Genomic DNA, 13,771 nt, shown 5'->3' on the forward strand with positions numbered 1-13,771 from the left:
TTAACCTCTGAACCTGGTCATCCAATCCAGAGTCAACACCCTGAGGTTGGACAATTGCCTGGCACAGCAGGACTTCTTGGGGGGCACATCTACCTCCCACCAGGTCAGAGTTTAACCTCTGAACCTGGGTATCCAACCCAGAGTCACCACCCTGAGGTTGAATCTTTGCCTGGCATGCCAGGACTTCCTGGGGGGCACTCTCACCCCCCACAAGGGACACACCGTCCCCAAGGGCCACACAAGAGTCTGGTTGGCGCAGGTCTCCTGACCTCTGCCCATCCGGCAGAGTCTGGGTTTCCCCCAAACCAGAAACGGTTTCACCTGGGTCATTCCTGGGGGGCTCTGCTCTCAGAGCTGTCCCCTGACTCTCAAGGTCCTCCACTGGGGTCTGCAACCCCCTCTCAACCCTATGTCTGGACTTCTGCACCCCCTCACTAGGAGGGGTACTGCCAGACACCAGAACTGTTGGTATGCTGGCTACAGTCACCCCCCCAAGTTCTTCTGACACTGCGGGGCTTCCCTCAAAAGGTGGCCCTACGGTACAGGCTAGGCTTCCCTCCTGGTGTTCCCTCATGGAACCCTCTAGGACCTGGGACCTACCTGGGACACTACAATCCTCTCCCACCACTCTCGGTTGGGAACCACCTAGACCACTCCCTTCAGGAGCACCCCGAAATGCCTCTTCAGACTCTCTGGTACTCACCCAGAAGTCTGCCTCCATTGTAAGTTCCCTGGGGTCAGAGAACTCACACTCCACCTGGTGTTGGCGTAGCTCTGGAAAATAAGGACCAGACATATGCTCTCCCGCAATTACATCACTCTGCCCTTCACATGTATTAACCACAGTACCCTTCACCCAACCACCCAGTAACTCAACCTTGGAAAAGCACTCTACTTCACCCTCCTGAGACTGGTGAGACAGTATCTGTCTGTCCCTGACACTCAACCCAAACTCTTCTGGGATGTCTCTACACTCTACATCCAGGACGTCCACCAGGGGGGAACCCTTTTCTCTGTCACTCTCTGCTAGAGTCAGTAAAGTGTCCCTCCCCCCAGTAGGAATATGACTCCCTGTGCCAGTTCCCCAATCCTTCTCAGGGACCCTGTGCATAACGGGAACTACCTCATACCCTTGAACTGCCTGGGGTGTGTCAACTCCCTTCTTCAAGTTGGGCACCACATCTCTGGGCTTGTGCCCTTCTTCAGCAGTACTAGATGCAAGATTTTTGCTGCCACCATCTGAACTGGACTCAGCCCTTCCGGCCTCCAGTTTCAGCTCTTTACAGCTCAGCTCTTGAGCTGCAATCTTTTCTTCTTCCAGGGCTAAGAGTCTTTTTGCCTCAACCTCTGCAAGATACTCCTCTAATTGTTGCTCCTGTCGCCTTTGACTTCGGAGCCATTCATCTATTTCTGGGTCACTGTCCAACTCTGAGTAGTCTTCCTCCTCATCTGAGTAGTCTTCCTCCTCATGTGCGTAGTCCTCCTCCTCATCTGAGGGGTACTTAGTCATTTGGTTTCTTGCTGCCTCTCTCTCTGCCCATCTTTCCTCCCCCCAGACTATGTAGTGATGGAGCATCTCCGCTTTAGTAGATCTCCTTGCTACAGGAAGGCCCCATTGTCTGCAAAGCTTCCTTAGGTCAGCCTTAGTAAGGTGGTCAGTACGAACAAAGAATGAGTAGGTACACCATCCCATTTTGATAAGATCTTATCAGCAAAAACCAAAATCCAAAGTCCAAAATATCAATAGTATATCCAGGAGGACATCAGAGAACCAAGAGCCAAAAAAGATGAAAAATCAAGTTGACCTTCAACTGTGGGTAGGTAGTGAAATACTTAGCTACTGTATGTCACTGCACAAACACAAGTCCTATCCTCACCGCTGATCACCAATGTTAGAAATGGGGTTTTTGGTTGGCAGTTAGGTTGCCCTCTGTCCAAGCAAGAACCCTCACTCTAGTCAGGGTAAGTCACACACAATCCAAAATCAGCCTGTGCTCACCCTCCGGTAGCTTGGCACGAGCAGTCAGGCTTAACTTAGAAGGCAATGTGTAAAGCATTTGTGCAATAAATCATACAACACCATTGCATAACACCACAAAAATACACCACACAGTATTTAGAAAAATATATAATATTTATCTGGGTATCTTCAGGTCAAAACGATCAAAGTTGCAATATGAATTTGTAAAGATATCACTGAAAAGTGATATAAAGTGTCTTAAGTCTTTAGAAAGTAAACAGAGTCTCTTTCAAACACAAAGTACCTGGTTTCTGGTGGAAAATCTCCTCAGAGGGCCACAAAGGAAGAGGTGCGTGGAAAAAGGGTGTGTGCGTCGATTTCTCCCCAGCACACACGGACTTGCGTCGTTATTTTCCACGCGGGGAAGTCGGGCGTCGTTTTCTGGCGCGCGGACAGTCTCTTTCTGTGGGTCGCGGGGATTACCAGATGTCCCGGGTCTGTGCGTGGATTTTCCTGCTTGTTTTCCGGCTGCGCGTCGTTCTGCGGGGCTGCGCGTCGAAGTTTCGATCTCACGGCAGGCGTCGCGTCGATTTCTCCTGCGTAGTCGGGCGGCGTTGTCCTTGCGAGGCCGTGCGTCAAAGTTTTGATCTCACGGCAGGCGTCGCATCGATTTCTCCTGCGGAGTCGGGCGGCGTTGTCCTTGCGAGCCCGTGCGTCAAAGTTTTGATCTCACGGCAGGCGTCGCGTCGATTTCTCCCGGGAAGTCGGGCGGCGTTGTCCTTGCGAGGCTGTGCGTCAAAGTTTCGGTCGTCCCGAAGGCGTCGCGTTGATCAGCGTCGGTGTGCGGCGTTTTTCTTGCCGCGGAACAAGCTGTGCGTCGAAAAGTTCGGCGCACCGAGCGTCCAAGAGGAAGAGTGAAGTCTTTTTGGTCCTGAGACTTCAGGGAACAGGAGGCAAGCTCTATCCAAGCCCTTGGAGAGCACTTTTACAGCCAGGCAAGAGTTCAGCAAGGCAGCAGGCTAACAGCAAGGCAGCAGTCCTTTGTAGAAAAGCAGACAGGTGAGTCCTTTGAGCAGCCAGGCAGTTCTTCTTGGCAGGATGTAGTTTCTGGTTCAGGTTTCTTCTCCAGCAAGTGTCTGATGAGGTAGGGCAGAGGCCCTGTTTTATACTAAGTTGTGCCTTTGAAGTGGGGGTGACTTCAAAGAGTCTCTAAGAAATGCACCAAGTTCCCTTTCAGTTCAATCCTGTCTGCCAGAGTCCCAGTAGGGGGTGTGGCAGTCCTTTGTGTGAGGGCAGGCCCTCCACCCTCCCAGCCCAGGAAGACCCATTCAAAATGCAGATGTATGCAAGTGAGGCTGAGTACCCTGTGTTTGGGGTGTGTCTGAGTGAATGCACAAGGAGCTGTCAACTAAACCTAGCCAGACGTGGATTGAAGGGCACAACAAGATTTTAGTGCAAAGAAATGCTCACTTTCTAAAAGTGGCATTTCTAGAATAGTAATATTAAATCCGACTTCACCAGTCAGCAGGATTTTGTATTACCATTCTGGCCATACGAAATATGACCTTCCTGCTCCTTTCAGATCAGCAGCTGCCACTTCAACAGTGTATGAGGGCAGCCCCAATGTTAGCCTATGAAAGGAGCAGGCCTCACAGTAGTGTAAAAACGAATTTAGGAGTTTCACACTACCAGGACATATAACTACACAGGTACATGTCCTGCCTTTTACCTACACCGCACCCTGCTCTAGGGGTTACCTAGGGCACACATTAGGGATGACTTATATGTAGTAAAAGGGGAGTTCTAGGCTTGGCAAGTACTTTTAAATGCCAAGTCGAAGTGGCAGTGAAACTGCACACACAGGCCTTGCAATGGCAGGCCTGAGACAGGGTTAAGGGGCTACTGAGGTGGGTGGCACAACCAGTGCTGCAGGCCCACTAGTAGCATTTAATCTACCTGCCCTAGGCACATGTAGTGCACTCTACCAGGGACTTACAAGTAAATTAAATAGTCAATCATGGATAAACCAATCAGTAGTACAATTTACCCAGAGAGCATATGCACTTTAGCACTGGTTAGCAGTGGTAAAGTGCCCAGAGGTCAAAAGCCAACAACAACAGGTCAGAAAAAATAGGAGGAAGGAGGCAAAAAGTTTGGGGATGTCCCTGTCAAAAAGCCAGGTCCAACAATTATGCAAAAAGCAACCAAGACTGCAAGACACCAACAATGGATTCCTGGACCTCAAGACCTGTGGAGAGAAGGGACCAAGTCCAAGAACAGCTGAAGAGTCCAGGAGTAACAGGAGCCCCTGCTAACCTGGATAACCGTGCAAAAGTGGAGCCTCCGGTTGGAAGAAAAAGTCAGAAAAGCACCAAAGAAGACAGATGCGGGTTCCTGCTTGATGCAAGAGATGTCCCACGTCGAATGGATGGATGCAGGTTGTTTTTCGTCATTGGATTCTGCCAACAAGCCTTGGCTCTTGCAAAAGATGCGTTTGGTGGGAAAATGCGCTACCTGGACCCAGGAGGGGCCTGGAGGTCTCAACTCAAACTGAGACCAGGCAGTACCTACTGGAGTCCCAGGACATGGGGACAAAGAGTTGTGAATCGTGGTCATCGCAGCACTATACAAAGGGATCCTACGCCACCGGAGAACAACTCAGGGAGCTGAGCGTTGCACGATAGAGTGCTGGGGTCCTGGGCTACTCTGTGCATGAAGGATTCCTTGGATAAGTGCACAGCAGCCCTAGGAGCTGCAAAAAAATGCAGTGCACAGGGGTACTGTCGGACTCAGGGAGGCAAGGTCTTAACTCCACCAAATTTGGACAGTGGGGCTTTCCAACATTTGGACAGTCAGGGTCACTTTGGTCTACCACCAGTGTTCCAGGATCCATGCTCATTGTCAGGAGGGGGGACCCAGAGTACTGGTGGTTGCTGCAGAGAGGTGCCTGCTAAAGCAGGGAAGTGACTCTGTCACTCCATGGGAGATTCCTTTGGCCTTTCTGGTGCAGGATGAAGACAGGCAGTCCTCAGAGCATGTACAACCTAGAAACTGTTGCAGTTTCTGGAGTTACAGAGTTACAGTAGCCTTCTTGGATACTTTGTTGCAGTTGTAGAGTTCCTGGAGCAGTTCTGCGGTTGATCCGGTGGAGAAGGTGGAGCTGAGGTTGCAGAGAATTCCTGTTGGAGTCTTGCAATCCGAATCTGAGGAAACACCCAAAGGAGAGACCCTAAATAGCCCTGAGAGGGGGATTGATCCCCTAACCAGGTAAGCACCTATCAGGATAGGACTCTGACATCAGAACCAAACAAAATATACTAGTGGAGCACAACAATTTTTTCTAAAGTATTGATAGTCAAAAAGTCAAATGTGACTATATAATAAATAAACTGTGATAAACCATCCACAATCCATATATATTGATGTATTGTTATTAACCTCAAACAATGTTGGTTCTCATATTTTTATATAATGAAAATATTTTTTTCAAAATTGTTGACAATGATAAATGACATACAACACTAAACCCCTACAGTAGAAATACAACAATCATAAAAGACATAGGCCCTCATTCTGACCCTGGCGGTCGGTGATAAAGCGGCGGCCAAGCCGCCAACAGGCCGGCGGTCTAAAATATGCAATTCTGACCCTGGCGGGAACCGCCAACACAGCCCGCCAACTTAACACTCCGACCGCCACAGCGGTACAAACAAACAGCGCGGCGGTTCCCGCCAACAGCCCGGCGGCAGACAAAGTACCGCCCACCCTATTACGACCCACCAATCTGCCACCTTTTCCGGGGCGGGAGCACCGCCGATAAGAACACGGCGGAAACAGACTACGAACGGGAAAACGCTCACCTCTACGCACTCCACGCGAGATTCCGGCAGTATGGAGCCAGAGTTGCAGGTCATCCCCGCACTCCTATTCCTGCTCATATACCAGAGCACGCCCGGCAGCGCGGAAGACATCGGTGAGTACGGCACCTACGACACAGGGGAGGGAAAAGATTACCGGCACACACCCACCCACCCACACCCACTACAACACACACATCAATGCATTCCCACAGATCACTGTCACAACCCACAAACCACCCCCCTCCGAAATAATGCAAAGACCAAAAGAAGAGATCATAAACGGGCAGATATATTGAAATATGTACACCAGTAATCCCAATAAATAAATAAACTATGTACAAAATATATACAGCTACTAAATGTAGTCCAACCACTGTCCGTGGATCACAGGGGTCCTGTGCAAAGGGGCAAGGCCCAGTCCCACGACAAGAACTCCACGGAGAGAACACTGCAGGGGCATCAGAAAGAAAATAGGACAGGCACCTCAGGGGGAAGGGAAGGGGGGGCATCTCAGCCACTTGAGTACACGACGCCAGATCCACGAGGGGACTCCATGACCACTGGGCCATCCTGGGGAGAGCAAAGCCACAGTCCATACAGTCCATACAGTGGGTGGCCTGCCCACTGGGCCATCCTGGGGAGAGCAAAGCCACAGTCCATACAGTCCATACAGTGGGTGGCCTGCCCACTGGGCCATCCTGGGGAGAGCAAAGCCACAGTCCATACAGTCCATACAGTGGGTGGCCTGCCCACTGGGCCATCCTGGGGAGAGCAAAGCCACAGTCCATACAGTCCATACAGTGGGTGGCCTGCCCACTGGGCCATCCTGGGGAGAGCAAAGCCACAGTCCAAACAGTCCATACAGTGGGTGGGCTGCCCACTGGGCCATCCTGGGGAGAGCAAAGCCACAGTCCATACAGTCCATAACAGACCCCACTGCCACTGGAGGAGGCAAGTTGGCCAGAGGACATCCTGCAGCCCTTCCCGAGATAGATCCTGCCCTGCCACGTCTGCCAAAGGGCCAGCGGTTCTTGCCCTGAAGGGCCCAGTTCAGCGGTTCTTGAGACGGCGGGGCCCAGTTCAGCGGTTCTTGAGACGGCGGGGCCCAGTTCAGCGGTTCTTGCCCTGAAGGGCCCAGTTCAGCGGTTCTTGAGACGGCGGGGCCCAGTTCAGCGGTTCTTGAGACGGCGGGGCCCAGTTCAGCGGTTCTTGAGACGGCGGGGCCCAGTTCAGCGGTTCTTGAGACGGCGGGGCCCAGTTCAGCGGTTCTTGCCCTGAAGGGCCCAGTTCAGCGGTACTTGAGACGGCGGGGCCCAGCGGAGCGGTGCTTGAGACGGCGGGGCCCAGTTCAGCGGTCCTTGCCTTGAAGGGCCCAGTTCAGCGGTTCTTGCCCTGAAGGGCCCAGTTCAGCGGTTCTTGAGACGGCGGGGCCCAGTTCAGCGGTTCTTGCCCTGAAGGGCCCAGTTCAGCGGTTCTTGAGACGGCGGGGCCCAGCGGAGCGGTTCTTGAGACGGCGGGGCCCAGTTCAGCGGTTCTTGAGACGGCGGGGCCCAGTTCAGCGCTCCTTGCCTTGAAGGGCCCAGTTCAGCGGTTCTTGAGACGGCGGGGCCCAGCGGAGCGGTGCTTGAGACGGCGGGGCCCAGTTCAGCGGTCCTTGCCTTGAAGGGCCCAGTTCAGCGGTTCTTGCCCTGAAGGGCCCAGTTCAGCGGTTCTTGAGACGGCGGGGCCCAGTTCAGCGGTTCTTGCCCTGAAGGGCCCAGTTCAGCGGTTCTTGAGACGGCGGGGCCCAGTTCAGCGGTTCTTGAGATGGCGGGGCCCAGTTCAGCGGTTCTTGAGACGGCGGGGCCCAGTTCAGCGGTTCTTGCCCTGAAGGGCCCAGTTCAGCGGTACTTGAGACGGCGGGGCCCAGCGGAGCGGTGCTTGAGACGGCGGGGCCCAGTTCAGCGGTCCTTGCCTTGAAGGGCCCAGTTCAGCGGTTCTTGCCCTGAAGGGCCCAGTTCAGCGGTTCTTGAGACGGCGGGGCCCAGTTCAGTGGTTCTTGCCCTGAAGGGCCCAGTTCAGCGGTTCTTGAGACGGCGGGGCCCAGTTCAGCGGTTCTTGAGACGGCGGGGCCCAGTTCAGCGGTCCTTGCCTTGAAGGGCCCAGTTCAGCGGTTCTTGCCCTGAAGGGCCCAGTTCAGCGGTTCTTGAGACGGCGGGGCCCAGTTCAGCGGTTCTTGAGACGGCGGGGCCCAGTTCAGCGGTTCTTGAGACGGCGGGGCCCAGTTCAGCGGTTCTTGAGACGGCGGCCGGTCTATGGCCAACTGCTAATTGCCTGGTGGTGCCCTCCTGGGCAGCGGGGATGGTGCTCCTTCACTGCCCACCTGGGCTGTGGGTGGTGGGGCCCTCCTGGCCAGCTGGGCTGGGTCCTCCCTGGGCAGCGGCTATGGGGGTGGTGGGCTCTCCCGGGGCAGCTGTGCCGGTTCCTCCCGGGGCAGCGGCTATGGGGGTTGTGGGCTCCTCCTGGGCAGCAGGCCTGCTGCCTGACCTCTCCGACTTGCTGCCCTTGCCCTCCTTAGTCGTGGGCCTGTGGCCCTTTCCTCCCTTTGGAGCTGTGGCTGGTGACTGTCTCTGGGTGGTGTCCGGGGGGGATGTAGAAGGCGGGCTCCTGCGGCGACCCTTCCGCCTTCTGCTCCTCTTCCCAGGGGGTGGGCTGGCTGTCCCCTTGCTGCTGGGCGAAGACCCAGACATGCGGGCTGGCGGGCTCCAATACCCCTGCACCCTTGTCAAGGGGGCTGCAGGGCTGGTGGTGGCTGAGGTGCTCTTCTTACCCCGACGAGAAGGAGGGGGGGCTCAGGGTCAGGAAAGAAGTTAGTAGTGGCGAGGAAGAGCTTCTTGGGACAATGGAGAGTGGTAGGTACAGTGGGAATGGGAGTGGAGGGAGAGGATGTGGTTGTAGGTGAGTCACGTTTGCTGTCTTTGGGTGCAGGTGCAAGAGGGATAGGCTGTCGTAAGGTGGATGGCTGTTGGGTGGGTGGGTGGCTGCGTTTGTGTGGTGTGGAAGAGGGGGTGACAGACACAGTGGGAGAGGACACAGGGGACGTGTAAATGGCAGTGGGGGTGGTGACTGCACGTGTGCGGACTGGAGTGGAGGGTGTGCTGGTGATGGAAACATTGGCTGATGGTGAGGTGAATGGATGTGTGAGTGTAGACGTCACAGGGAGGGAGGAGGGAGACGAGGAGGTGGGGGTCACAGAGGTGGTAGTGACTGTTGGCATGTCTGCATCGGAATGTTGCGTGTGTGAATGTCTGCGTGATCTGTGGTGCTTATGTTTGGATGAGCTTCTCTTGGGTGTTGAGGTGTGTGCAGGCTGGTCTGATGGTGTGGGTGGGACAGGCAGAGGAACAGGAGACTGGGAGGAGGGAGTTAGTAGAGGCAGGCAGGAGACAGGGACAATGGCTGCCGTCAGTGCTGAGGCCAGAGCCTGGAACGATCGCTGATGGGCAGCCTGACCCGAATGAATGCCCTCCAGGTACGCATTGCTGCGATGAACCTCCCTCTCCACCCCCTGGATGGCATTCAAAAGGGTAGTCTGCCCAACAATGAGCGTTCGGAGGAGGTCAATGACCTCCTCACTGAGGGCAGCGGGGGTAACAGGGGCAGGGCCTGAGGTGCCTGGGGCGAAGGAGATGCCCGGCTTCCTGGCAGAGCGGGCACGGGGCGAACGCTGAGGGGCTGCTGGGAGGGCGGAGATGGTGCGCTGGGTGGCGGCTGTACCTGTAATGGCGGGGGGCACGGATGGTGCCACCCCCGCAAGGGAGCCCCCTTCCGAGGACGTGTCCGTGTCGCTGCAGGGTCCAGTCATCCCCGTCGTGGAGCTCCCCTCGCCCTCCGTCTCACTGGTCCAGTCTGACTCTGTGGCATGGCCCTCCTGGGCCATGTGAGATGCAGCTCCCTCCTGCCCCGATGCCACTTCTCCTCCGCCTGATGATGCTGATGCACACAAGCACAGAAAGACAAACAAAAAGGGGGGGGGAGAGAGAAATAAAGGGATATTGAGTACATGGATCTCCGGTACAGTTAGCGGACATGACAGACACAGATGCCCCCTGCACTAAGTTGCGCACTTGGGGTACGCTACGCATTCCGTGGAACATGCCCTACACGCCTAGAGTTGACAACTGCACCCATGGATGACACGGCCCAGGGATGGCTGTACTGACAAACTACTGAGGGTGGTGGCTGGGGACACAGGGGCTTACGGGGGTGCCCAGCCTACAGATATCGCCCTGGCCTAGGGGGACCCCCAGCCCTCCTCCCCCACCCAGACACCTCCACTGCGCGACAACAGAGTAGATAATGCTTGTACTCACCCCCTTGTGTCTGCTGTGCTGCCCTCACGCGCCCATCCAATTCAGGGTAGGCCACCGCCAGGATCCGGAACATCAGGGGGCTCAGTTGACGGCAGGCACCCCGCCTACGTTGGGAGGCCATCCCCAGCAGAGACTCGGCGGTCTTCTTGGTCCCGCGGCGGATGTCCTCCCACCTCTTGCGGCAGTGGGTGCCCCGTCGATGGTGGACCCCCAGGGCCCGGACTTCCTTGGCGATGGCACGCCAAATCCCGATCTTCTCATGGGCGCGGACCTATGTGACACGTACAGGGAGGGAGAAATACCACGTTCAAGTTTCTCAGCATTTTCCTTTCCAGTGGCCCAACGCCCCCATCCCCGCCAGGCCCCCCGCCAGGCCCCCCGCCATGCCCAACATGCCCCCCATCCCCGCCAGGCCCCCCGCCATGCCCCCGCCATGCCCAACATGCCCCCCATCCCCGCCAGGCCCCCCGCCATGCCCCCCGCCATGCCCAACATGCCCCCCATCCCCGCCAGGCCCCCCGCCATGCCCAACATGCCCCCCATCCCCGCCAGGCCCCCCGCCATGCCCCCCGCCATGCCCAACATGCCCCCCATCCCCGCCAGGCCCCCCGCCAGGCCCAACATGCCCCCCATCCCCGCCAGGCCCCCCGCCATGCCCAACATGCCCCCCATCCCCTCCAGGCCCCCCGCCATGCCCAACATGCCCCCCATCCCCGCCAGGCCCCCCGCCATGCCCCCCGCCATGCCCCCCGCCATGCCCAACATGCCCCCCATCCCCGCCAGGCCCCCGCCATGCCCAACATGCCCCCCATCCCCGCCAGGCCCCCCGCCAGGCCCCCCGCCATGCCCAACATGCCCCCCATCCCCGCCAGCCCCCCCGCCAGGCCCCCCCGCCATGCCCAACATGCCCCCCATCCCCGCCAGGCCCCCCGCCAGGCCCCCCGCCAGCCCCAACATGCCCCCCATCCCCGCCAGGCCCCCAAGCCAGCCAGTGGCCCCAAATCCATATTGAATTAAACTCACTTGTTGGTCTGGAGGACCGTAGAGTAGCGCATACTGGGGGAGGACCCCATCCACAAGTTTCTCCAACTCCTCTCCAGTGAAGGCAGGGGCCCTTTCCCCAGTCGCAGCAGCCATTGTCCCTTCCAGACCGAGGTCACAGCAACACTTGCAGTATAGGTCCTCTCCTGTGAAAGTTCAAGTCGCAAGTGGATAAGTAGATAGAAAATGGCGGTCACGTCCGCGGCGGTGCGTACCACCAATGGAATACCGCGTTTGAATGACCGCCGCGTGGATTCGTGGGTCGTAATGGGATGGGCGTATTTCTGTTGGCGTGGCGGTGGAGGTTTGGTCACCTCCACCTTTCCGCCGACCGCTGGTCTGGCGGTCTGTTGTGGCGGTCGGATTTTCGGAGGTTTGCCTTCTGCGGGTCAGAATGACCGTGGCGGGTTTCCGCGACCTCGGCGGGATTATGGAGGATTTCTGACCGGCGGTAGGCGCCTTTTACCGCCGAGGTCAGAATGACCCCCATAATGTAAATAGATACAATAAAAGTCCATAGTCGAACACAGAAATGAACTTTGAGTCAAAAGACCGGATGGTATTTGTCGAATCCACATGTAACATCAGCCGACACGGGTTTCGTCCACACATTGGACTTCTTCAAGGCTGATAAATCATAATTCAAAACATTACATTAATAGTTTAAAAATTACAAAATCTAAAAAATAACTCCAAAGACTAAATAAAGGACCACAGTTAGTCAACTTTCACCAAGAGTGTGTTGGAAATAGAAAAGGTGCCACAGAGAACCTACATCCCAAATTAGTATTTGAGATTAATACATAAGTAATGTAGTGAGTATGAGTGATAGGGATAATATTCAATATGAATGTGATGGTGAGTCACTATTTTTAAGTATAATTAATAAACATTCATATCCCCCCCCAAAAAATTGATTGAGGGGAAAATACCTTAATCTCTCCATTTACCACTTGTATCTCCAAATGATATCCAAATCTCTAAATATCAGAAAAACAGGGGAAGAGACCCAATCATAAACTATCAGAATGTAGGCCATATGTGTTACCTATATTCAAAATCTGGTACCACACTAACCTTGGTATTGACAAAGCTTGTTCTTTGTAAAAAAAAAAAACACAACTGATTTCCATTTTTTTGATAATGCAATTTTAGTTCATCAGCTTGTAGTTGGTCCTATGAATAAATGGAAAAGAACATGTTCGCACACATTAGCAGCTGATATAGGCCATGTTATGGCCTTTATTTGCCATATCCTTCTTATCAGAGGAACCGTGATCCAATCTAAACAAAATACCTGAACCATCATAATAACATGGAACCTGGTTCCCTACAAAGTGCAATTTAAATCCATATAGATACATCACGTCGCAAGTAAAACTGACATATGTATGTTGTTCAAAGTACTTGGCCATGAAAATATCAGGCCATAAATAGAAATCACATAACGAAAATATATCGCCGATATTAGATGAGGTCGGTGATATAAGAGAGAATGTTCAATTCTGGCTCAATATCCAATGGGAGTAGCAAAGTCAGAAAAACACATCCAAAAGTATACATGTTGTCCATGATAATATAAATGGGAATGTCCCACATTAACTCTATAGCAAATAAGGATTAAAAGTCAATAAGGCACCCCCAAGAGAAGCCTTTCAAGTATGCGCGTTGTCATAGACTAGTCGTACCGCCTCCAAAACTGACCTGTGTCTTCGTAACGTCCACATGCTAACAATCCGCGTCCCGTATTTCATTGTTGTATTGACGACGAAGGTGTGTGCGTTGGAGAGAGCACGGATGCCTTCTTAAAGCTCATTGGCGTCGGCATATTTAGCCAATACCAACCCTCGATTTCAAGCCCACATTTATAATATTCTTTATAATTGAAAGAGAAAAAGGCTCGCTGCAAAAATCGCGAACATAGCGGCCATCTTAGAATAGTCCGTTTTCCTATTACCAAGATCTATTATCCTATTGTCAGAAAACCTAATTAATACATACCAGTCATCAGACAGATTATTTATAAATATATTGGACCAAAGAGTGAATCTCTTATCAAATAATAAGATCTTTGGATTTGATAATATGAAAATAAATCGAAAACTCTTCCATGTAAGTAATGAAACTATCCTCAACATATGGACAGAATGAGCACGGATGCCTTCTTAAAGCTGATTGGCGTTGGCATATTTAGCCAATACCGACCCTTGATTTCAAGCCCACATTTATAATATTCTTTATAGTTGAAAAAGAAAATCGCCCGCTACAAAAATCGCGAACATGGCGGCCATCTTAGAATAGTCTGTTTTCCTATTACCAAGATCTATTATCCTATTGTCAGAAAACCTAATTAATACATACCAGTCATCAGTCAGATTATTTATAAATATATTGGGCCAAAGAGTGAATCACTTATCAAAATAATAAGATTTTTGGATTTGATAATATAAAGATAAATCGAAAACTCTTCCAAGTAAGTAATGAAACTATCCTCAACATATGGACAGAACGAGGTGGCCAAAGAGACTCAAAATAAAAGGAAGGAGGAACTGAAAGAA

Source organism: Pleurodeles waltl, chromosome 5, assembly GCF_031143425.1.
Source record: "Pleurodeles waltl isolate 20211129_DDA chromosome 5, aPleWal1.hap1.20221129, whole genome shotgun sequence".
NCBI lineage: Eukaryota > Metazoa > Chordata > Amphibia > Caudata > Salamandridae > Pleurodeles > Pleurodeles waltl.